We start from the raw sequence: 23469 nt of genomic DNA on the forward strand, positions 1-23469 counted from the left end.
ACCCTCCAAGTGGGTGCCAGGCGGGCAATGATCACCACAGTAGTCCTGTGCGTTCTTGGCAGGATGGTGATTAGCTAAGGTTGAGTTGGATCGCTGAATTGTTGTAACTCCTCAATAGTGCAACGTTCGGAAACCCAATTTAATCATAGTTTAGAGGTTCCTAATTTCAGTGGTGGTGTGAGTGTACTAGTACGAAAACCGTGCCGAAGAATGAAAGGCTGGGGGATAAACCAGCCGTTAACGAGCTCTTTCGGATGCTGTGGCAAGGTCCGTCATATTTCTGCCTTACCCCGGCAAGCGGCTCTGCCGGGGCTGACCGTCTTTCCGCTTTACTCGTGGGAATAAAATGAAAAAAATTAAAAATAAACAAACAAACAAAACTATCCTAAAACAAAAAAATCGCACCAAGGCTGCCAATGCGGTCACATCACCTGAAAAGGCTGTCGAGCCAAATCAGGTGTGTGTGAACGTGTTGTCAATCCTGTGGTTGCTACTAGTAGACCAACGCAATGCCGAAAGGATTCTAGCCGCAGTCGGTGTCATACCGCCGGCGGAAAGAACCCCAGAGCAAACGCGTAAACTCGAGTGGGCTAGTGGCTTTCTTAGCAAAAAAGCTAAACCGACCTGCGGCGACTCAACGTCAAAGCGAGATAGGTCTTTCGAGGGTGACAAGCCCGAACGAAAAAGGCAGAAGGTACTTTCCAACAGCACAACAGCCGTCAACAAAGATCTTTCCTTCAGCGACGCGCTCAAAGGTAAGATCATTGCCGCGGTCATTGACAGGAGTCATGTGGATGGTAACATCTGTCATGATCATTGGGCAGAGGTCAAGGCTCACCTCGGATTCAGATTTGTATCTGTCATCGAGGAAAATCCGGGGCCTCTCCCAGACACAGCCGATGCAGGATGGTACAAAAATCGTATCAAACTCATCGCCTGTGGAGAACAGAGATCTTTCGATCTATACAGGGCTGCTGTCAATGGCTTGCCAGAAGTCTGGCCGGGTGCCAGAGGTTGTTGCAAGGGAGAATATTCCAGCAAAAATGCGGTTAGCCTACGCGTTTAACTCTTGAAGATAAACTAAAAACAATTTGCATGTGCTAACAAAAATAAAGGTCACTTTTCCATAAAAAAAAATAACATAAACAGTAAAAACCGTATAACGGAGTCATCCATTGCATGTTCTCTTTGCCAGTGAGAGAGAATACAAAGATACGAAAAAATAGGGTACACAATGTAAGCTGCATGTTGAAAACATCAACGCCCAGATCAGTTCTATTAAGCTTATGGGAGATGTGCTAACCTGATGACGAGCAGTGTATATTTTGTGTTATCTGAATCCAGTGATAAAAATTAGATGTTCAATCCATTCATGTGGCATCTAGTTTTGTTTCTATCGGACACTAACTCTTGCTAGGAATTGACAAATACTTCAAAAGTAATGATTGTCATGGAAAGGGCATATGTACTTAAATATTTGCCGTTCAAGTTCGAAATACAAACTTTTGGTCCCCTCCGAAACTTTAATAGCCCACTATTAAAAACAAAAACACATTTTCAACCCAAAGTACACCATCATTGACATAAAATTTAGGGGGAATTTTAGAAAATCAAAGCAAGCAAAGTTTTGAATTACAGCTCCTAAACTAAATTTTAACTTATCAGTTGTAGCCACAATTATAGCCAAATTATAATCGGTCGTGCCAACTTTGACATATTTAATATGCACCCTTATTACATCAGATTTTTAAAATATGCCTCTTTAAAAATGATAAAAACAACCAAAAACGCAGTTTTTAAGGCTGAGTTAAAACTAAAAATATTTCTTAAAAATAAATTGTATGATGATTTTGCAAAAGTACAAATCTTTCTCTTCTATTACAATTTAAAATATTTTATAACCTTACTTAGTTTCTGAAAATTCTCATTAGTTTATTAGTCTTATGAAGTTTTGCGAAAATCTTGAATTTGATACTTTTATAGTTTTTGAAAATACGTTTATGATTTAATTTTTTTAGTGCTGATTTCGAATCTAAACTTTAAATTAACTATTTGCTTAACTTTTAAAAATTTTTGAAATCATATAAAATAATATAAATATTTTAACTAAATATTGAAGAAGGGGATTATACAGTGATGGAAAAAATAATAGAAACAAGCTTCGTGTTCATTTTTTTAACACTCTCTTTTTGTAGCGAGAAAGTAACTTAACGGTAAAAGTATTTCAAATTCTTTCAGTATTTTGTAGTCGCACCATCGAATTCACCAAGTTGATAAATGTCTCTACGGGTATGGAGTACCATTCCCTATAAATTTTCGACCACAACTCATCTTTATTTTTACAATCTCAGATCCTTCGATTTAGGATGTCCCATAAGTGCTCAATTGGGTTTAGGTTCGGGAGATTAGCATGGCCATTCCATAACATTGATTTAATCCTGTTTTAAGTATTTGTTAGACAATTTGGAGGGGTGCTTCGGGTTTTCATCCTGCATGAACTCTCGTTTAATTCGCAACCCTTCTTCTGTTGATGGAAGCATAACTGAATTAAAGATGTGGATATAATCCACAGCACACATCTTATCTTTGTTCCAAAATATTGGACCTACATCATGTGCTGAAAAGTACCCGCAAATTATTATATTAACGTTTTCACTGTCTTCTTTGCGTATTTTGATTTGATCCATGAAACCATGAAACGTTATTCCAATAAGAACGGTGTTCCTGTTTGTTTGCAAAGGGAAATCTTTGTATAATGTTTTTCTTGGTTAAAAAACTGCACTCTTCGTGGACTTGTACCAGGAAGACTGGCTTCTTTAATTTGGTTTCTTATTGTTCTAGCTGTCATTATTGAGTTCTTTTAAAGAAGTAAATGGTTCCTTCTTACATGTTCTCACCAATAGTGTATCAAAACGCGAAGAAGTTTGTCTTTTTCTTCATCTTGTTTCTTCTTTAGGCTTGAATGTAAAGTTTCAAATGCTTTTTTCTTAGAACAGTGTAAGGTTTTTGCAATTTCAACCATCGTTTCCGACAAACTTATAAACACCTATTTGCATACAAAAAATAATTGATCCTTGCGTTGTAATAACAGTTAAAGAAGCTTGTTTCTATTATTTTTCCAGGCGAAATCATCATTGGCCTGAACCTTTTTCCGTTAAGTTAAAATAAAAATTTGTTTCCACCAAACAATTTTTACTTTTGAGAGTATTATTTCTTGTTTCTATTATTTTTTCAACTGTACATGTTGAAAACCATCATTACATTAAAAAAAAAAACATTCATTAAAAAAAAAACTACTTCATTAATTTTCCTGCATTAGTCTTGCAGGCGTTTTTAAAAAAAAAAAAAAAAAGCAATTAAACACTATTTGTTTGTATTATATTCAATTGTGAAACAATTTTAGCCTCAAAGCTTAAGTTATGCGGTGTGATTCGTCAAAAGTCTGAAAAAGTTACCTGAAGTGTGACTAACAGAATAATTTCCTAGACAGAAGAGTAAATTTGAATTTAAATTAATTTTTAAGATTTAAAGTTTATAAAAAAAACGTTTTTTATAATTAGCGAACCCTAAAAGGATTTTGTATACCTTTAATATGCCACCGACACAGTGTGAGCATTAAGAAGAGAGGGAAGGGTTGGATAGAGGTGTCGGGTACATAGATTGAATTCATGAACATTGCAATGATAGGGAAAGATAGAGCGTGGCAAGGCATTCCACGTTCGCGTAGTACGGCTAAAAAATGAATCTCTGTACTTCATAGTACAGCCGAAGTTGGGCTCAAGGGTGAACTGATGTCCATGAAGCGCGGGTATTATGGTAAAATTATTTAAGGGGAGGAATGCAACTGGCTATTTCACTAGAGCATAGTCCGTTCAGAGAGTTATCAGTGAAAGCTCGATTAAGGAGGTTCATGTCCGGCCGTCGTGTTGTGCATTTGCATTAATTGTTGTCTTGTTTCACGTCCCCGTAGCAGTATCGAAAAACACAAAAACAAACATTTTATTTCAATCAATATGTACTGCTTCTTACGCTAGGCTCAGCATACTCAGCATACTTCCTAAGAATAGGTGCATTTAGTTCTCAGTTTCGAAAGTAAAGCTAAATAAAATCCATTAAGCACACGAAAAATTAAATTGCTGCGAACCCCGGAAAACCAGAGATAATTTTACTTGTAGCAGTGTGCATTACAATGATGCACAGGCCTTGCGACATCAGTAAAGCTCCCAGTATCTTCAAATTTCTGCACAGTTTTAACTGTTTATTGATTATGACAACCATAAACATTGCGTATTGTAAGAAAAGTGTCTACATTTAATTCACCACTTTTAAAGTGATAATTTTGTATTCGATTGGAAAGCGATCTATATCGTAAATGTACAACACTTCAAATGACAGCTAAGTTTGTGACAAGTGTCAAAAGTCAGCGCTACGAATTTGAAACCAAGAATTGAATATCTTTGCATATCCTGCTAATAACGAAATCGTGGTTCAACATTTAACTCATCATTTGGACTGGTTAATTAAAGTTTAACCGTGGTTAAAGGTTAAAATTATGTTGCAGCGAATTTATACTTTCAAACCTCAATTTCGCTCCAGGTTAAGGACAAATCGGATATAAAATAATTGAACCATAAGTTAAATATTTAACTTAGAATGCAGAACTATCGTTCGGTGTTAATTTTGTGACTTAAACTAAATCTAAAATTATACATAACTATAATAAGACAAGATTTATCCTAGATTAGGCAGTCACTTTATGCAGTGAAATATTAATTTTAAGAAAAGATTCCTCAGGAATGTTCGGTTTATAATTTTTTAAAATTCGATTGGTAGGTACAGCCATGGAAAAAAGTATTGACACAACTCTGTTTATAAAAAGTTACTTCTAAAAACTAACGAGTACTTTTTTGAAAATTCGTTTGTAACAATGTATTTCATTTATCAGCAACACACAATTTCTACGCATTTTTTTTTTTGAGTCAAGTTTGATTAGGAATACTATTATGACTCTACAACCTCTATGCTTGACTATTGGAGCATATTAACTTTGTTTGAGGAGTGTTAAGAGCTCGTTACAGCAACGGTTTTGGTCTTTGGAAAATGTCGGCAGATAATTTAAAGGACGTTTTATGATTTATTTTGTATAGAATTGACAACACAGACATTTCCTAATGCCTTATTAAATTCCAGGATCGGCAGCTGCTTTCGTTATTTTCTTAGTTGTCTTCCAGGTATTCCAGTGGAATTTTTTAAGTATGGGGCTGTCATGATTAAAGAGCACCTTTTAAAACTTTTAAATACAGTTTTGGAAGGAGAACTGTCTCCAGATGAATTTCGAGATGCTATTATATTTGCAATCCACAAGAAAGGATCGTTATTTGATGCAACTAACTATAGAGAGAATTTCTTTTTAAATGCATCTTACAAAATATTTACAACGATGATGCATAAGCGTCTTGTAAGTTGAATTGAGACCGGAAACTTGCTGAGGGAGTTCCAGGCAGGATTTAGACCAGGATATTCAGCAATAGATAACATTTTTATATTCAGGAGCTAGGCAGATAAGTTCTTGAAACAAAGAAAAAAGCTAAATGTATTTTGTATCGATTTTAAAGCAGCTTTTGATACAATCGATCGAGGTGCACTACTCTATAAGCAGTATAGTCTAGGGATATCGTTGAACAAGGGCGGCTGTATGTACAGGGGAAGAACTCTCAGACTGGTTTGAAACCTCGTCGGGTGTGAGACAAGGTTGTATATTAAGCCCTTCTTTGTTTGAACTATTCATAGATGACCTTTTAGACTACCTAACAGGTGGAGTGGAATTCGCAGGGATGCGGACTAAGGCAGTTATGTTCGCAGACGATAAAGTCATGTTTGCGCATTCACCGAAAACTTTGTAGCTCATGATTAACAGAGTTTACCAGTATTTTCAGCTATGGAATTTAATAGTAAATATAGATAAATCGCAGGTTATGGTTATTAAAAGTGGTGGTGGACGTAGTGCATCAAATGAAAAATGGAGTTTTAATCGCGAAAATATTGAATGTGTGCGAGACTACACATAACTTGGCATTACTGGTACAAATAATTTAAATATGGAAAAACACTTGAAGGAGAATTTGGTTAAGGCGAAAACTGCTATTAATATGACATGGAAACAATGCTTCACGAATAAGTGCATAGCACATAATAACAAGTTTAAAGTATTTGAAGCAGTAGCTGAGACCATACTTTTATATGGATCGCAGTTATGGGGATGCAAAAAGTACAATTCGGTTGAAATACTCATAAAGCACTTTATAAAAAGAATATTTTATTTGCCGAAAAATACGCCAAACTACGTTATTTATAAAAATATTGAAATTACCAGCGCACTTCTTGCTTATCGTTTTTAAAATTAATGATTTAGGGCCAAGAAAAGAGTGGCCATAAAAGCAATACAAGATAAAATTAGTTGGTATCGAGATTGGCAAGATCTTGCTCAGGAATGTCAAATTAATATAAATTTACTCATCGAGAATATAACAACCGCTAAAAACTTCTTGTATGAAGCCATTTCAAAGGTTGATGGGAAATGTAGAGCTGAATATATTGCTGAAGCATCTATTTCCTTGTACAGAACAACTTACAGCAGATTAAATCAGAACCTTGCAGAGAACAGCTATTTTAAGTATTTCTATAATGTCCGTGTGATTTCTATGATAATCAGAGTACGTAGTGAACTAATAGATTTAAATTTCATTCCACACAGACCTGATTTACCCCTAGAGAGTAATATGTGCAACCTATTAAAAAGAGAGGATAGGTAGGTAGGTAGAAATGGCGATCTCAAGGCAACCTAGCCTGAGATCCAATTAGCGCTGTAGTGCGCCGTTTTGATACCAAAATCTCGTTTGACCTTTGATTGAAAGGGATAGATTGATAGAGAAGCTTCATAGCGAGTATGTTAGAGCCATTTTGTCGCATTGAGAAAAAAGATTAGGTCTCTAATCTTTGTCTCAGATAGCTCATCAAGTTCTTGAAAGAATGCTTTTCCAAAGTATTTCATTCTAGTGTTTGCCAAAGCAGGACATTTGCAGAGGAAATGGATTATAGTTTCACTTTCTCTTTGGTCACTACAGCTACGGCAAAAGGTGTTGTAAGAGATACCCAACTTCTCTGCATGAACTAATATAGGCCAATGTCCGGTACAAACCGCAACAATCCTGGCTATGTCTTGCCTTGGCCTGCATAGAAGATCGTTTGTACGGGTTTTGTTATAGGTGGGCCATATCTTCCTAGATATTATGCAGTTGGGTAAATTGCTACACCTTCGGTTTGATTCAGTTTGGTAGATAGAAAAGATTTTACCCTTCATAGCACCAAGAGGAATGTTACAATTTCCGCAAGTGAGCTATGAAGGGCTGATCCTTACCTGGCTAGCTCGTCAGCCCGTTCATTTCCCTCGATACCACTATGGCCCGGAACCCAGATCAGGGTGACACCGAGGTTAATATTCAGGCTCGCAAGCTCATCGTGACATTGCTGGACCAATTTAGATGAGGATATGGCTGAGTTAATGGCTTTGACAGCTGCCTCACTGTCTGTAAAGATAGCCACATTTCGGTTATGGTTTGGGTTTTGTTTAAGTATTTTACACGCCTCCCTTATTGCCAGCAGTTCAGCCTGAAAAATGCTAGCAAAGTCAGGAAGCCTAAAGATTTGGCTATATTTAGGGACTCAGAAAAGATCCCAGAACCAACTCCGCACTCCATCTTTGAGCCGTCAGTAAAGATGGTTGTGTCGAAACCTTTCGACACGATGTCATCCTCCCAATCTTCTCTTGGTGGGAAAATAACCTTAAAACCCTAACAAGGTTCAAAGTAGGAGTGCAGTAGTCAGTGTCTACCGAGATAATATCTGAGGGAATCAATTTCGTAGTGTTGCTGTGACCATAAGGTTTTGACAACCAGCTATTTGATTCCTTCAGGCTAATAGCGCTGCAGGAAACTATGTATTTAATAAAAAGGTCGATTGGTAGAAGATCCAAAATAACGTTTAAGGCGTCCGTTGGGCAAGTACGCATGGCCCCTGTGGTGCCCACGCTAGCTGTTCTCTGAACCTTCTTTAGCTTATTAATATTATAAAAGAGAGGATACTGTCCACTTCCTGGGAAAATGCCCCATTCTCAGAGAAATCAGGAGGAATGTATTCAGAAAAGACTTTTTATCAGAAGATCAAGTGATAAGCTTATTGAAGGAAATGAATGTTGTCAAACTTTACAAATTTTGCAAAACTGCCGCTTATTTTTAATCTATCATGAACTTTATGTTGTTAAAAAAATATAAATACCTTTTTTAATATTAAAAAGAAATGATATTGAGGGCTTTTTACATTCATTGTGTTTTGTTGTCAATCTGGCAGACGGTAATTGCTATGCTATAATTTACTTTAATTCAATAAAATCTATCTATCTATCTTAAAAGAAATATTTTAAACAAATTACATGTTTCATGTACACAAAATAAAAATTATTAATAGTCTTGTCTCCTGAATCCTTTGTAATTTACAAGAGAAATACGATAAGTATTTCAGTTAATTTTTCTTTAAAAATTAACTCTGTATACATTTTAATAATGGCTACAAAAGCAAGAAAGCCACTTTGTCAACAAATAATATTCATTTAGATCTTTAGGAAGTTGAATAGTTCAAACGTGACGTGTTATCTAAAAAGAAGTTGTTGGCATATTGATAATATTTTCATGCGATGCCGATGTTATCAATAAAACAAACAATACGATTTAAAGTTTCATTATTTTTAAATTTTGTCGGTAGGTAGTGGATACCTGCTGAAAATCCTTTTTTATTTATTTCAAATGTTTCCTGTTTTCCCAACTAAGAAGGTAGCTACGCACCAATTGCAGAAAAATTCTTTTCAATATTCAATCAAGACAAAGGCGCAGGTAGGTATACAACTTTTCCATCAATTTAATTCCCTACTTATACATATCTCAGACCAGACCCATTCAATTTTACAGAGGACTCGAGTTACACGAAGAGAGTGTGTTGTGTTGCAAAGGACAAGACATTTTATTTTTTGTATTCTTTTTTGCCGGGTTTGAGCAGCCAAGCAGGCACTAGCACTACACTATTACCATTTACCAGCTCCCTCAGTAAGGCGAGCATACTTCGTAAATTAGTCACGGTCTTTCCAAGAACTCTGCCAACCAACAACAACACAAATCTACTGCAAGAAAAAGAAACGTTGTACCTCCTACCCCGCAACAGTGCAATGGATGGAAGCAAATGAAATTAAAAAACAAACATAATTATGCAGTTCTAAGATACTAACTGAAGAAAAAACTTGCAAGCCATTCTCAAGACAACATAAAGAGGTCATCGAGAGAAGCACCACAGTAGAATTCATTACACGAAAAATAAAAAATGCAATCGTAACAAACACAAAAACTTGGTTGGCATTTCCGGACTTTCATCCAGACTCGAAACATAATTCAAAACAAAAAATTTCTACTTCTTGAACATACATTTTCTCTCAACAAATATTTAAACAAAAACTATTTGGAGTTACATATTTTCCATGTTTTTTTTTGTCCAATCTAAGGAAATTATCAAAGAAAAAAAAACTTCAACTCCATGTACCTACACCCGCAAAAAAAAAAAGAAGAAAAATTGTATGCAAGGTACGCGCTAGGCCGATCCAGAGCCAGCCATTGCACTTGTGATGAACTACTGATGAGATACCACACCCCCAGAATATTTTGTTCAGTTCGATTTTTAGGGGGTTTTCGTTGAGATTTTAGCAATTATTTTATTCACTTACCGTTCGCAAATAGTTGATTAATGTTTTTATGCACAATTAAATTAAATAAACGCACTTATTTTGTTAAAAAAATTGATTTTTCACTGACGGAAAAAATTATTCGAGACACACAATATGGTGGAATGAAAAATTCCCCACACAACTATTCACTTGCAGATGAAAATTCACTTTGCTTTTGCTTTTGAACTACAAAAATTTACACCAACTTTCGTTTGGTGGATGAATTATGTACACAATGGATGAACATATTCAGCGGCGGCCATTTTTAGTTTTTAATTCAGCGATAAATTAATGTTTGTTTTTGAACAGGGTTGTTTGAGAAGGCAAATTTAATAATAAGTGCTGCCAAAAATAGAGTATTTTGTCCGAGTGAGTTTATATGTGAACGGCATTCTACAACATTGAACTATTTTTCTAATGGCTGCATTCAGATCAGAGTTGGGGTATATTCTGAATTTTGAAATCAGATGTTTTTTGGAAGACATTTAATTATTAATTGCGAGTTTATATTGCTCCGAAAGAAATGAATACAAAATGTGCTTAAAAAACAATGCCATTGACTAGATATAGACTGGTAATCGAGTCAAATAACAATAGAAAATCCTCCTTAAAAATGTTTCCATCTCTTAACCGATGCTTGGCTTTTTTGTAGGTTTGGTGAATAAAATTATAATTCATTTTTAAACGCCATCTTTTGTCGTTTTGCCTAAGTAATATGTTTTTCAAAGTAACTGAGGATTTAAAAAAAAAATAAGATGACAAAAAAAACAAATTCAAAAGTTTCTCACATTGACATAGTAGACATGGACTGCTAGTAGCCAACTTCATGTTGGTGTCATCTTAACGCTATTAGCTCTACTGATAGTTCAGTGGAAACTTGGTGAAAATATTAGCTTTTGATTAAAATCTAAATAAATTTGGTGGCACAACAGTCCGTTTGAGAACTAGGGCCTAGTGACTGACATTTTTAAACCATTCCTGTATGCGAGTACTGTTGTCGGGAATTGTCTAAAGTCTTCAAAATACAATAGTTTTAAAAACAATCAGCCCTATCAGGAGTTTTACCCGAAAAGCTGTTCACCCGAAATATTTTTGTTCCCCCGGATTTTAAAAAGCTGTCAGGATTTTCGCCCGAATAAAATTTCTCTTCGAAAAAAATTGAGCTCTCAATAAATTTCCCATCTCTGTTTTGAAAACAGAGAATGACATCTGAAACTAAGCTTTTTTCTTGAATATAAAGGAAGTATAACACGAATGAGGTGTTGCAATTTCCTGTTAAAATTGTGCCCACTGAGAGCCATGCGATTTTTAATCCCTCGAAAATCGATTTCTTCAAAAAAAAAAAAACTTTATAAGTAAGAGGAAATACAAAATTTACTACTCCGTTCTTTATGTTGTTGACAAGGATTACATTTTATTTTTTTATTTTAAATTCAATTTCTTTTTTTCATAACTTCTAAATTTCAAGATTGTGTCACTTCTGTTCTTTTGTCTGGTCTTTTTGTTGATATTGAATGCTATCTAGTGATCGGTACAACCTCTTCATATTTGTGTACATTTGATTGTTATGCTCTTTCATCACTACAATAGCTTTATCAACTTTCACACGAAGTGCCTTTTGGACTTCCAGTTCGTTCAAGTTGCTGCGAGTTGATTTTGTCAATCCTCTGTTTTTGGCCTTCTTGAAATGTTGTACTCAGAGTGGAGGCACTACTGTCGATAATTTGAGAAAGAACAGGTGGTGGAGCCGAAACAATAGTGATCTCCTCGATGTCTTCTATCTGTTCCTCTTCAAATACATTTTCATCGGATATTTAAAATGCTTCCGATTGGTACGTTTCTGTGTTCTCATTTGGTTTCGTCTTTGGCTGATGCAGTCCGAATGAAGGGGAGGCAACGACACCCTCGATTGCCGTCTTCATTCCAACGAGTTGGAAAATTGCTTCCTCAGAAGGAGAGAACCTATTACTTTTTCGTAAATTCGATGATAATAATTTGTTAAACACAAAATCACAAAATTCAAACAATTTACAATTTATTTTAACGTTGTTGCATTCCTCTTCGCCACCAAAATTTAAGTGAACATTTTAGCTGTCAAGTGTGTTATATTTTGCCCGAATTTAATGCTTTTGATAAGAGGAATTTTTCGAACATCATTTTTTTCGGGTGAAACTCAAAGTAAGGCTAGGCGCGCACATGCAACTTTTAGTTTCGAAACTGTTTGGTTTCTAAACTGAGCACTATAGACTTATACGAGAGTCCGCGCACATGCAGAAACTATTCGGTCGCCCATTCGAGCAACTTTTTAGTTTGTGTTTTGACACAAACTAAACGATCACCCCAAACCAATTCCTTAGTTTGTGTCAAAAAGAATTATAGGTAACTGCGCGCACATTCAACTAAATCGTTGAATAATTTTCTTTAAGTGCAAGAGAGAAAAAAATTAGTCAATGTTTTCCTTTCACAAAAAATTCTGAGGGAAGAGTACCACCTTACATCTCAATTTCACTAGTTTTCTCTTTCATACATTGATTGCGAAAATTTATTAGTTGCTTAAACCCATAAAAAATGTCTGTATCCTACAATGATACACGTAACTGCGCGCACATGCAACTAAATAGTTTCTTTCGTATGTTTGTATTAGTGCATTTCAGTGGAATAATTCTTTAAAGTGTGACGAGGTTAGTAGGATACTTCCAGACGCGCAGAATAATGTATCCTTCTCGTAAGTTTGTTTTCATAATTCAATTTGCTACTTTCGTCAAATGTATTTATGAACTGAAAGTGGTGGTTATTATTATTTGTAACTCAAAACAAAACATATTTTTAATTTTTTTATTTTCAGATTATTATGTACTTCAATCATATCAAAGTGCTTCATTGTTTAAAAAATGGAATGTAATCCCTCATAAAACGGCTCAATTATTTCAAATGGAATTTTGCGTTTTACAAATGGGAATGTTAAGAGTAAAACAACGCTGTCACCGTCGAATCCGAATGATATTAACCAGACTGCAAATTGAAATTTATACAATAAAAAGTAACATAAACAACACTGGAGCAGCAGTATTAAGAAGAGGAGGATTCTATGATGATCCTAATCGGAGCAAATCTTCATTCGAACATATCTTGGATTTTACCTGCTCATGATATTGGGCTACATCAATCAATTGATGTGTGACCCAAAAGTCGCGAAAGAAAATAATCGAGAGGTAAGATGACGATTTGAATCGATTTGAAATCCACGAACTGACTGAGTCTGAAATTAGATTTGTTTTCAGGGTTATGTTACGCTTCACGATGCCTTCGAGAGCTTCTAATCACGCTATATCCATCGGAGAGCTCGAGATTGCTGGAATCCACCGATTCGCAGTGTCTCTAGGGCGAAAGTAACCCTCAAGGATCTCATAATCAAGGACTACGGTTGGACATTCGAGTTCACAGGAACAGAAACACGATGTCTGAACCTGAAGTACAAATACTTGGGAAAAGAATCATGCATCAATTATACTTGGCATTCGATTGTCAGAAGCCACAACAAAAGTGTTCAGAAAACAAAAACATGAAAGATTTGGACAGTGTTCTGCGACAATTAATGGTGAGCCAAAAACAGCTAACCATGGAAAAAATATGTTGATTATTGTCCAAGGTGGTGTTGCGAGGCAAGAGGAGGTGCGGAGGTGGGTGAAGTGGAAGGGTAGGATAAGGATGAGGTAGGAAAAAGAGATAGGAAGATTTGGAATAGGTTAGGTGGGATTGTTGAGATCCGGGGGACGCGGCCTGCTTGCGGTGCACGGCGTCAGCTCGTCGGACGGGGGGGATCTTGCCCCCGAAACTCAACCTCGCCTGCAGACAAAAACATAAATCAGGCCAAGGAATGAGGAACAGGAAGGAAACATAAACGGACGGACTATTGGCACATCAGGGCACTGCGGATGTTGTGCAGTGAGGCCATTACCCACCCTACCTTTAGGTATCCGTGGCCAGTTTTGGATACCCCCAAATGGTGGTCGACGATCGGGTTCAGGTCATCTTAGGTCCATGTCCACTCCGCTACCCTCGACACCCCTGAAAAAAAGAACTTAGCACAACATTGCTTCGCTGGGGCGAAACAGCAATAACAAAAAAACTATTTTCGTCCTTTCGATAGGCGTTATGGAAGTTTATTCACATAATTATTTTAAATTACAATTATTGCTTACAACATTAAACTTTTAAACAAATGAGAAAAAAAAAGAAATTGGTACTGAAAAGCCGCGTTTCAATATTCAATTTTGATACCCTTTGTAGTATCTTTCAATCAATCAACGACGATGCCCTAGCTCCCTACCCCTATAGAGCTCTGTGGAGGTGTCGGCTAAGACTAAAACAAACAACCCAGTGACTGGACGCGATTCAACCGCTCACCGATTTTCGGTACCTCACAAGAATATGTTTTAAAACAAGTAACCAAAAAAAATAAATAAATTGAGAACAAACAAAGTAACTTCCACGCCTCGACTAATTGTACAAATATGAATATTTTTGTATACGTACAAATTTTTTAAACAAAACCGAACAACTTAATTATAGGACAATCACAACACATAAAAATCCACTGGGTAAGTACAGGTAGGTATTTATTTTATAGCTAAATCTAATTGATTGCGTATCTATTATTGCTATATTGATGGAATTTTCACTATTTTTTTTTTTAATTTATGAATCCCTTTCCTTTTTTTTTTAATGGACCTAGGGATTTTTACGCTATCCTATTTGGATTTGTTTCAATTCAACTTTTTTTTCTTCTTTGAATTTTCTTATCGCGTATAAAATTTCCTTTTTTTTTTTTTTGTTGGCGGCGGCCCAGCTTTCCGCCAATGAGTTCGGGCCGCCGAAAATCAAACTGGTATATAAAGAAAATAACTAATATACTATGAAAATGCTATGATAATTTACTGGACTCACCACCTTTCTTTGTTCTTCACTTCCCTTCTTTATAGTTCTCCCAGAGTTATTGGCTAAACCACAATATAAACTATAATCCCACTATTGACGATCGACAATTGACACTACTAAAAGGATTTAATTCAAAAAAAAAACATTTTTTTATTTTTTTATTATTACACACCATTTAAATTCAAAAAATAAAATATACCCGAATTCGTCGTTTGCTGGTTGCTTATTTTTTTAAATTTTTATAATATATTTGAATTTGAATTCGAATTCACTGTCTTACTCGCCTCTGTGTGATAGTCGGCTAAATGAGGGTATGCTAAAATAACAACCCACACCGGCAAAGGTATATTCAGACGATGTATCTCTAACAGCAATATCATCCGATCGCCTACCCACCTTCACCTAGTGTATTCCTCCACTCACATTATCAAACCAAAATAGTGGGAGGCCATGCTGGTGTTAGTACTCCTCTAACAAAATAGGGGTATTATTATCCCCGAGGTGTGTTCGTAGGTCAAAAATTGGGGAGACCTGTAACACAGCTTCACCTGAGACCAGAACACTACAAACATCACATTACATAATAACGAAATAATAACATTAATAATAATAAAACATTTAATCCATAACAAACAATAACATGCAAAAAAATGGTTGTTCACGATATCTAAATACGAACCTAAAACAAAACTAGTATCGTAACATTTCAGGTCACACGCAACTTATCTAATCTAACACGCAACCCAACTCGCCCTTGGAACACACCTATTATTTTGCATCCGTGTAGAGATTGGAGAACTGTCAGTCACCGATACCATTATGACTTATGAGCAAGCAGAACACGGCTGCGCAGTGTGCTTTCCTTTGGTAAGTTCATGTTTACTTTTCCCTTTTTTTCTTTTTATTTTATATTTTGTTTATTTTCATTTCTTTTATTTTTCAGAAATTACAACCCAAGGATGTTCAGGCGCCCGCAACAAAATTTGTTGCTTATTGAGATATATTCTCAATAAGCAGCAAAAACAGAAATTTTCGGCCGCCTGAGAAAGGAATCCAAGCGAAGACGATAACGGGACACTCAATGGACGCTGAGATAAGTTTATAAATTTCTATTTATTATACTTTGTAGGTACAACTTATTTATCCCTTTTTCATTTCAGATATCTTGGCCGATTAACTGACTGTGGGGAAAAACCCACGTTAAAAGCCGGGCAATACCTTTGGTGCAACGTTTAAGTTAAGGTAAGTCTTTCATAATCATTTCACATTGATTATGCCTCATCTAACAATTTTTTTTCTCAGCTGTACCCCTAGAGGGCAATGACCTGGACCAAAAAAAAAACTACATCTTCATTCCCGACCTATCTCAACCATAGTGATTTTAGGTGCGATTTGCGACTGTTGGGGCCCCACCTGCTGGAGTGACATGGTGACCAAAGGTTGGGATGCTGGGAGGTACCAATTTTAAAACTATATTTACCTTGTACCTAATATCTACTAATTTGTCTGAATTTTTTCTTTCGGAAATTGTAGAATCAAGCAGTCAACGATTTGTACTATCGCTTCATCTCTATCCGCCACCACTATGAATTTCTACGTTACAGCACCCATACAATATTCAAGTGATTGTTGGTGAGTGATCTTTTTATAACCTTATTTTGATGGATTAGATTATAGTTAAACATACAAATTAATAAATAAGTTAATAAATAAATAAATAGATACATTATTAAAATCAGTAACTTTTGTAAATATCACAGATCGTAGTTTTCAATCATTGCGGATAGTATTTAAGTTAGTAAAATTAGTAAATTAAGTATCACAAGTTTTAAAAGATAAGTTACTTAAGCTAAAATAAAAAGAAAATATAAATATCACAGATAAAAAAATTAAAGCTATCAGTCTTAGTAGGATTAATAAAGTTAGTTAAAAGTATCACAGATGGAATGGTCAAACCATTTTATCACAGATAAAGACAAATTTTAAAAGCTATTAGCCTAAGTAAAATTAATAAAGTAAGTAAAAATATCACAGATGGGATGGTTGAACCATTTTATCACAGATAAAGAAAAATTTAAAAGCTATTAGTCTTAGTAAAATTAATAAAATAAGTAAAAATATCACAGATGGGATGGTTGAACCATTTTATCCCAGATGTTTAATAAAATAAGTTAAATCCTAATAAATAAATAAGAACATTTAACATTAAGTAACATTTAGAACATAAGGCATGCAATGAAAATAATAAATACGTATATACTTAAAATATCCGTGTTTATTAAACAGTTCCAGGTACTTGTGGTTATAGGGTGTTTCGGTTTTTTCTGTTTCGAACTGTTGCTAAATAAATATAATAAGCTATACTCACGGATAATTTAATAAATTAACAAATAACAAACCGAAACGATGCGAATAGCAACAATGATAACTAAGAAAAAAGACTTGTATTCAAAGCAAACAAACAAACGTGTTTTTGAAGCATTCTACTTATTGTTTTAAATCTTTGGCGTGATATATTCCAAGTCTTTTTCCGGTTAAGTTTTCTAACTCATACATTTGATTTCCTATTCGTTTAACTACGCGGCATTTAATATACTTGGGTGAGAGTTTCGCTGATAAACCTTTCGACGAATCGCTCATCACAAAATTTTTCCGATACACCTCTTGTCCGGGTGAAAATTGAACGTTTTTAGTACGGACATTATAAATTTTTGAGGATTTATCGTTGGCTTTAATTATGTTTTCGCGAATATGATTTCGTATACACTGCAATCGACCTTGTCGGGGAAGAGTTAACAGCTCGCTGTCGTCCAGCGCATGCAACTTCTTGGCAAGTTCATAACCGCTACCGTGCGTCATCATGTTAGTGCCGAATAATGCATAATAAGGTGACACACCGGTAGAGCTATGAACCGCGCTTCTTAACGCACACGCGATGTCGCTAAGGTGCGTATCCCAATACCTTTGATCGTCTTTTAGGTACGATCGAATAGCAGCCAACAAGGAGCGGTTCACCCTCTCCGACGCGTTCGATTGCGGTGCATAGTGAGCGGTTTTAAAATGCCTTATACCGTATTTAGTTATCATCGATTCGAATTCTTTGGATACAAATTGTTTTCCATTGTCGGAATGGATGATATTGGGTACTCCAAACATATTAAAGACGTCTTCTTTTAAAAATTTAATGACGCTTGAAGTACTTGCTTTTCTTAACGCTTTCAATAACACAAATTTGGACAAATGATCTAAGACAACAAACACGTATACATTTCCTAATTTTGACCTCGGATATGGTCCTAAAAAGTCAATGTATATTTTTTCAAACGGACGATTACTACAATATGACGTAACAATAGGAGGACGAGATACTTGATTCGACGCTTTACTTTGTTTACACACACTACAATTAGAGACGTATTCACGAACATGCACGGTCATATTAGGCCAGTAGAAATAATTTCTAAGTTTAGCTAGATTTTTAGCTATGCCGCCGTGTGCGGATTTAGGAGGATCATGAACCTTCTTTATAATTTCCTCGGTTAACCCTGATGGTACCCAAAGGAGCCAAGAATGTTCCCACATTTCTTCTTCGCCTAATTTTTTAAAAACTTTTTTATAAACATATCCGTCTTCGTATTTTAAGTCGGGAAGCTCGTTTTTATGGTTGTAAACCGTCTCGATGAGGTCTAAATATTCATCGGAAAGGAATTCCGCTGACTTCAGGTCAATCAACGGGGCAACGTCCTCGATGGTCAGAGAATCCACATGTACCCGAGAAAGAGTATCCGGTACTACGTGTTGACTTCCTTTACGGTGCTGTATGTCGAAGGTATAGGACTGTAACGAAAGACTCCACCTGGCAAGCTTGCCACTAAGGTCCTTCATGCTCATCAGCCATTTAAGGCTGGAATGGTCCGTTATGATTGTAAAGTCCATTCCCTCGACATACGGCCTGAACTTCTTCACAGCCATCACCGCGGCCATACACTCCTTCTCGGTGACACTGTAGTTCCTCTGACTTTTATTAAATTTTTGAGAGAAAAACGCGATCGGTACCTCCTCTCCTTCCTCGTCCAACTGAACCAGTACAGCACCGATCCCGGCGTCAGAAGCATCACATTGGATGTAAAATCTTTTTGTGAACTCCGGGCGCGAAAGAACCGGTGCTGAGATCAACGCTTTCTTCAGATTCTCGAATGCCATCAGCGCTTCATCCGTCATGAAGAACTTCTCGCTTCTCTTCTTCAACAGGTCAGTCAAAGGAGCAGTCAAAGTTGAAAAGTCCTTTATGAACTTCCGATACCAGCCTGCCATTCCAAGTAGCCTACGGATCTGCCTAGGGGTTTTCGGGATCGGGAAATCCACGATCGCCTCTACTTTCGCCGGATCCGTTTTAAATTTCCCACCACCAACTATGAAGCCCAAGTATTTTAACTCTTTGAAGCAAAACCTTGATTTCTTCATGTTGATGGTGAGATTGGCTTTACGTAAGCATTCGGCTACTTCGCTTAGCAGGCTGATATGGGTATCAAAATCCGGTGCCATGATAAGCAAGTCATCGAGGTACACAAAAACGCGCTCCCTAAGTCGTGCAGGAATCACCTTGTCCATCAACTGGCTCAACCGTTGAGCTGCATTGCACAACCCAAACGGCATCACAGTGAACTGGTACAAGGGTCTTCCCGGTACCGCAAAGGCAGTCTTTTCTCTACTCTGTTTCTCCAGCGGAATTTGCCAAAAGGCCTCTTTGAGATCGATGCTACTCATGTAAATCGCGTCGGGAAATCGGCTGGTGAGTCCTTCAATGTGAGGAAGAGGGTTCGCATTTTTCTTCGTCAGTGCGTTCACCTTACGGGAATCCAAACAGAGTCGGTTTTTGCCGGGTTTCCGTAAGAGTACCACTGGCGAACACCACGGGCTTTCACTCTCCTCAATCACACCGAGTTTCAGCATCCGATCCAACTCATCGTACAACAGTGTTTGTATCGCTGGAGAGACAGGGTAGTGACGCTGTTTCACAGGGAGAGCATCTCCTGTTTCGATGACATGCTCCATCATGGTAGTCTTTCCAAGACCATCGCGCTCGAAACTTAAAAATTTATCTTTGACAGCATCCAGCCTGGCCTGTTGATCCGAGGTTAACTGGTGAGCATTTGGAGAATCTGATTGTTCGTCAACCGAGATACTACTTATAATTCCCGGAGCTAACTGGAACACTCTCCAAAAGTCAACTCCAAGATAGATCTCCTGGTCCAAGCTGGGAACGAGGAAGAAGGTCAACATCTCTTCTTTATCCTTATATGTAACGCTAATGGAAATTTTGCCCACAATTGATTGTCTTTTTCCGTCAGCAGTCCTAACTCCTGAACTGAAAGGTGTAATAGGACAACCAAGTTGTTCAATCAACTGATTGCAGTTTTTCCCTAATATGCTTACACTAGCACCGCTGTCTAGTAAGCCTAAAAACTCTCTCGAACCTATTTTAATTTTTGCATAAGGCCGAGGATCGGATTCTAAATTTAAAATGGTCGAAGATATCTTCTTCGAAGTATCTTTACGGGCCTTGAATCTCGCCCTTGCCTTTAAAATATTTTTCGAAGGTGTACTAATTGCACCGTTAAAAATTCTTGCCCGAGCTTTCTCGTATTCCTGAAGACGGACATGTAACGGTTTGATTTTGTATAAATTTCTTTCATTTACTTCTTTTATAATTTCTCCTTTTTCTTTTCGCTTTAAAATTTGTATTTTTATCTCACCCTCTTGCAAGAGAGGGGTTTCCATCACTCCATCAGCGGAGGTGGAATTTTTAAAATCTATTGGGGGTTCTGATTTGGATTGGCACGCGATTCCCCCGTACCCTTCGCGTCCCGAGACCGGTTTCCCTGATTGCATCGTGGGCAACGTGGAGTTATTACGCCTTCTAGACCACACTTGTAGCAAAACACGTTTCGCACATCAGACTCACAATCAAAGTAAGTATGGCCCTGCACTCTGCAGTTCCAACATTCTAATTTTGTAGTGTCCGCGTATTTGCGAGGCGAAATTTTTGGTCGAGCCGTACCAAACTGATAAGCAGCAAGCTGTTCATCCGTCGGTTGGTACTCCTCTTCCAATTTCAGTTCATTGACCGGATATTTACCTGGTGGTTTGGCAAAGGTTTTTGGCAATTCCTTCCTCGGAAATGCCACTTCCGCATCCTTGCACGCAGTCCTCAGCTGATCGGAGGTAAAGATGGCCTGTGGATAAACTAATTTCCCTATTCTTTCATTTAGATTTCTTTTCAGAATTCGCACCATTTCAACATCCGGTATTGGGACCCTTAACTGGAATTTCATCCTGTTTATGGCCATGAAGAAATCTTCACTACTCTCCCAGGAATGCTGCTTGCGATCCATGATGTCTCGGATTATCTCGAAGTCTGAGCGAGTATTCCTATACTGACGCAGCAAGGCATCCTTCAAAGCTGGCCAGTCATGACGGTAATTTGTCCGCTGAAACTGCCAGTACCACTCGGTAGCATTTCCTGAGAGAAGTAGATGAAAATCCCTTAACACTTCGCCCCAGGAACATCTATGCTTGTTCCGCTGGATCTCAACCCGAAGAACAAAATCCTCTGCGGTCATAGTCGTTGGTTGGCCATCGAACTTCAAACCCCATCTATCCAATCTTATTGGACCCTGGGGTCTCGGATGCTGAGTTGGTCCATAGTACTCCGGTTGGTAGCCGTATGGGTTAGGAGTTCTCATAGGATAAGAGTTGACATACGGATCTGACGGGATTTCCTCATACCCAGCGGGAAGATTACCCCTATCTTGAGGTCTTCTCGTCGGGTCATGTATTAGGCGACTCGATTGATTAACCGGTACAAAAGCGCTTCCACCTGGATCACTTGGAGGATACTGCTGCACTGGTGGCTGGGTCGCCGGCACAGGTCTGGGCATCTGACCAGCAGAAGAATGATTTGTTGGCCCTACATTTAAATTCCTAAGGAATTCACCAAGTTGATTTTGGATTTCACTCTTTAAGGTATTGGTCATTTCCCTTTGCATTACTTGGCGGGTAGTAGACAAACCTTCTACCATTGCCAAGTTAATATAAGCTTTTATATCTTCTGGTAGTAATCTCTTTTCTTTTACTTTTGTTACAGGAGGAGGTGGTCTTTGAGCTAGGCTCTCTAAGATGTCCCTGGAACTACCTGAGCCAACTGCCTGGACTGATACTGGTCTATTACTAGTATCAGGCACAAAACCTGTCGCTGGTCGCACAGTATCGTTCATCGACCCGATACTTTCCCTACTATGCACGTTCTCCTCTCTCATCCCACTAAGTTGACTAATCGGGGGAGGAGAAACTGAATCGACCGTGCTATAGGTTTCATCGCGAGCCAGAGGAATACTAGCCCTAGCTGGTTGGTTGGATTCAGCTCGGATTTGCCTATCAGAAATAAGAGGAGAATACATCATCTGCTGTCTAGAGGTATGGTCTAACCCTTGACTTGCCGACCTGGTTAATCTTGGTTGATTTATTTCAGCATTCCTTATAAGGCGGTTTATGCGCTCTTCCTCTTCTTTACTGGAATAAGCCATCGTTTATCGGTTCAACAATCAACAAAGAAAATAAAAAAACAACAAAACAAAAGGGGTGAGCTTGCCAAAAAAAGTAAGTACTTTATCTAAGAAACTGAATTTCTTCACTAATACAAAAAAAAATTAATCTTTTCAGAAACACACCTATTGGTATTTGCAACCTAAATTTATACAACTAACCTTACGAAAGCAAAAATGTCAAAAAAAAATAAATAAATAATGTAACGATGAAAAAAAATGTAAATTTATAGAAACTAGAATAAGAAAAAAAAAATGAAAAAGATAAATTGAAAAAACTAAATTAAGAAAAATAAATTAATCAAACAAAAAAAAACGAAATGTAAACTTATCGAAAACTGTATAGAAAAAATAAATAAATAAGAAAATAAGATAGAAAAACTGTACACTGTAACTAAACAAAACCTAATATTGGAACAAAAAGATATATAAATAACAAAAAGTTTAATAAATAACGAAAACTAGTAAATAAATAATGTAAACGAAAAATTTTAAGAAAAATATTGTAACTAAATAACTAATTTATCAAAACTGTACCTAAACTTACAAAAAAAACTATAACTATATAACTGTAAATAAATAAGAAACTCAAAAAATAACTTGTTAATTAAATTACTCACGAAAAATACTAAGAATCGATAAGAAAAAATAATAATAAGAATAGAAAAATGAAAAATGAAAAATGAAAAACGAAAAACGATAGATAACCTCTTAACAAATGTAATTCTAAAAAAAAACTATTTTAGAAAACTTTGTACAGTTATCTTTAAATTTGATTGTCTTACTAAGATTAAATTAGTTTTCTATAATGAAAACAAATTAACTCTATAAAGTAAGAAAAATTATCAAAAACAAACTTAACAAACTAAGAAAACAAAAAAAAATTAAGAAAAATGTAAAATTTCAATAATTTTGTAATAAATAACACTCAAACAAAATTAACGAAAAATCAAATCAAGAAAAAAATATCAGAATAACTTTGAAAAATGTACAAAAAAAATAAATCAAAGAAAAATATGTATGTAATAAAGTTAGTAATTGAAACAAAAGGATTTATGTAAACGATTTTGTTACTCACTAACGAGAAGTTAATTTCAGGTTTCC

The 23469-nt window shown here is 36.5% G+C and overlaps 1 protein-coding gene and 2 long non-coding RNA genes across 11 annotated transcripts in view; 1 reads left to right on the forward strand and 2 right to left on the reverse strand.

Moving 5' to 3' along the window:
* LOC129948012 (armadillo segment polarity protein) overlaps positions 1–10028 on the reverse strand; it is a 41018-nt gene extending 30990 nt beyond the window's left edge. For 3 of the 6 annotated variants that reach the window (XR_008781817.1, XM_056058818.1, XM_056058817.1), the window contains exon 1: positions 9824–10028. The gene's annotated coding sequence lies outside the window, so the exon portion shown is untranslated. The remainder of the gene's footprint in view (positions 1–9823) is intronic. The other 3 variants (XM_056058815.1, XM_056058816.1, XM_056058814.1) reach the window with 2 other exon arrangements.
* Positions 10029–13518: 3490 nt separating this feature from the next.
* LOC129946494 (uncharacterized) lies at positions 13519–15346 on the reverse strand. The gene is made up of 3 exons (XR_008781609.1): positions 14961–15346; positions 14771–14877; positions 13519–14708 (listed from the first exon to the last, which is right to left on the reverse strand). It is a non-coding gene; the product is annotated as an uncharacterized LOC129946494 (long non-coding RNA).
* A 144-nt stretch (positions 15347–15490) lies between these two features.
* Positions 15491–23417, forward strand: LOC129946492 (uncharacterized). Of its 4 annotated transcripts, none has more exons than XR_008781606.1 (9): positions 15491–15628; positions 15705–16003; positions 16064–16216; positions 16295–16393; positions 16522–20733; positions 20781–21787; positions 21909–22237; positions 22293–22420; positions 22484–23417. It is a non-coding gene; the product is annotated as an uncharacterized LOC129946492 (long non-coding RNA). The 4 variants fall into 4 exon arrangements; XR_008781605.1 differs by having other exon boundaries at positions 15705–15858; positions 15922–16003; positions 16522–21787; XR_008781604.1 differs by having other exon boundaries at positions 15492–15628; positions 16522–21787.
* Positions 23418–23469: the final 52 nt, after the last annotated feature.

This window comes from Eupeodes corollae, chromosome 2 (genome assembly GCF_945859685.1).
Source record: "Eupeodes corollae chromosome 2, idEupCoro1.1, whole genome shotgun sequence".
Classification (NCBI taxonomy): domain Eukaryota; kingdom Metazoa; phylum Arthropoda; class Insecta; order Diptera; family Syrphidae; genus Eupeodes; species Eupeodes corollae.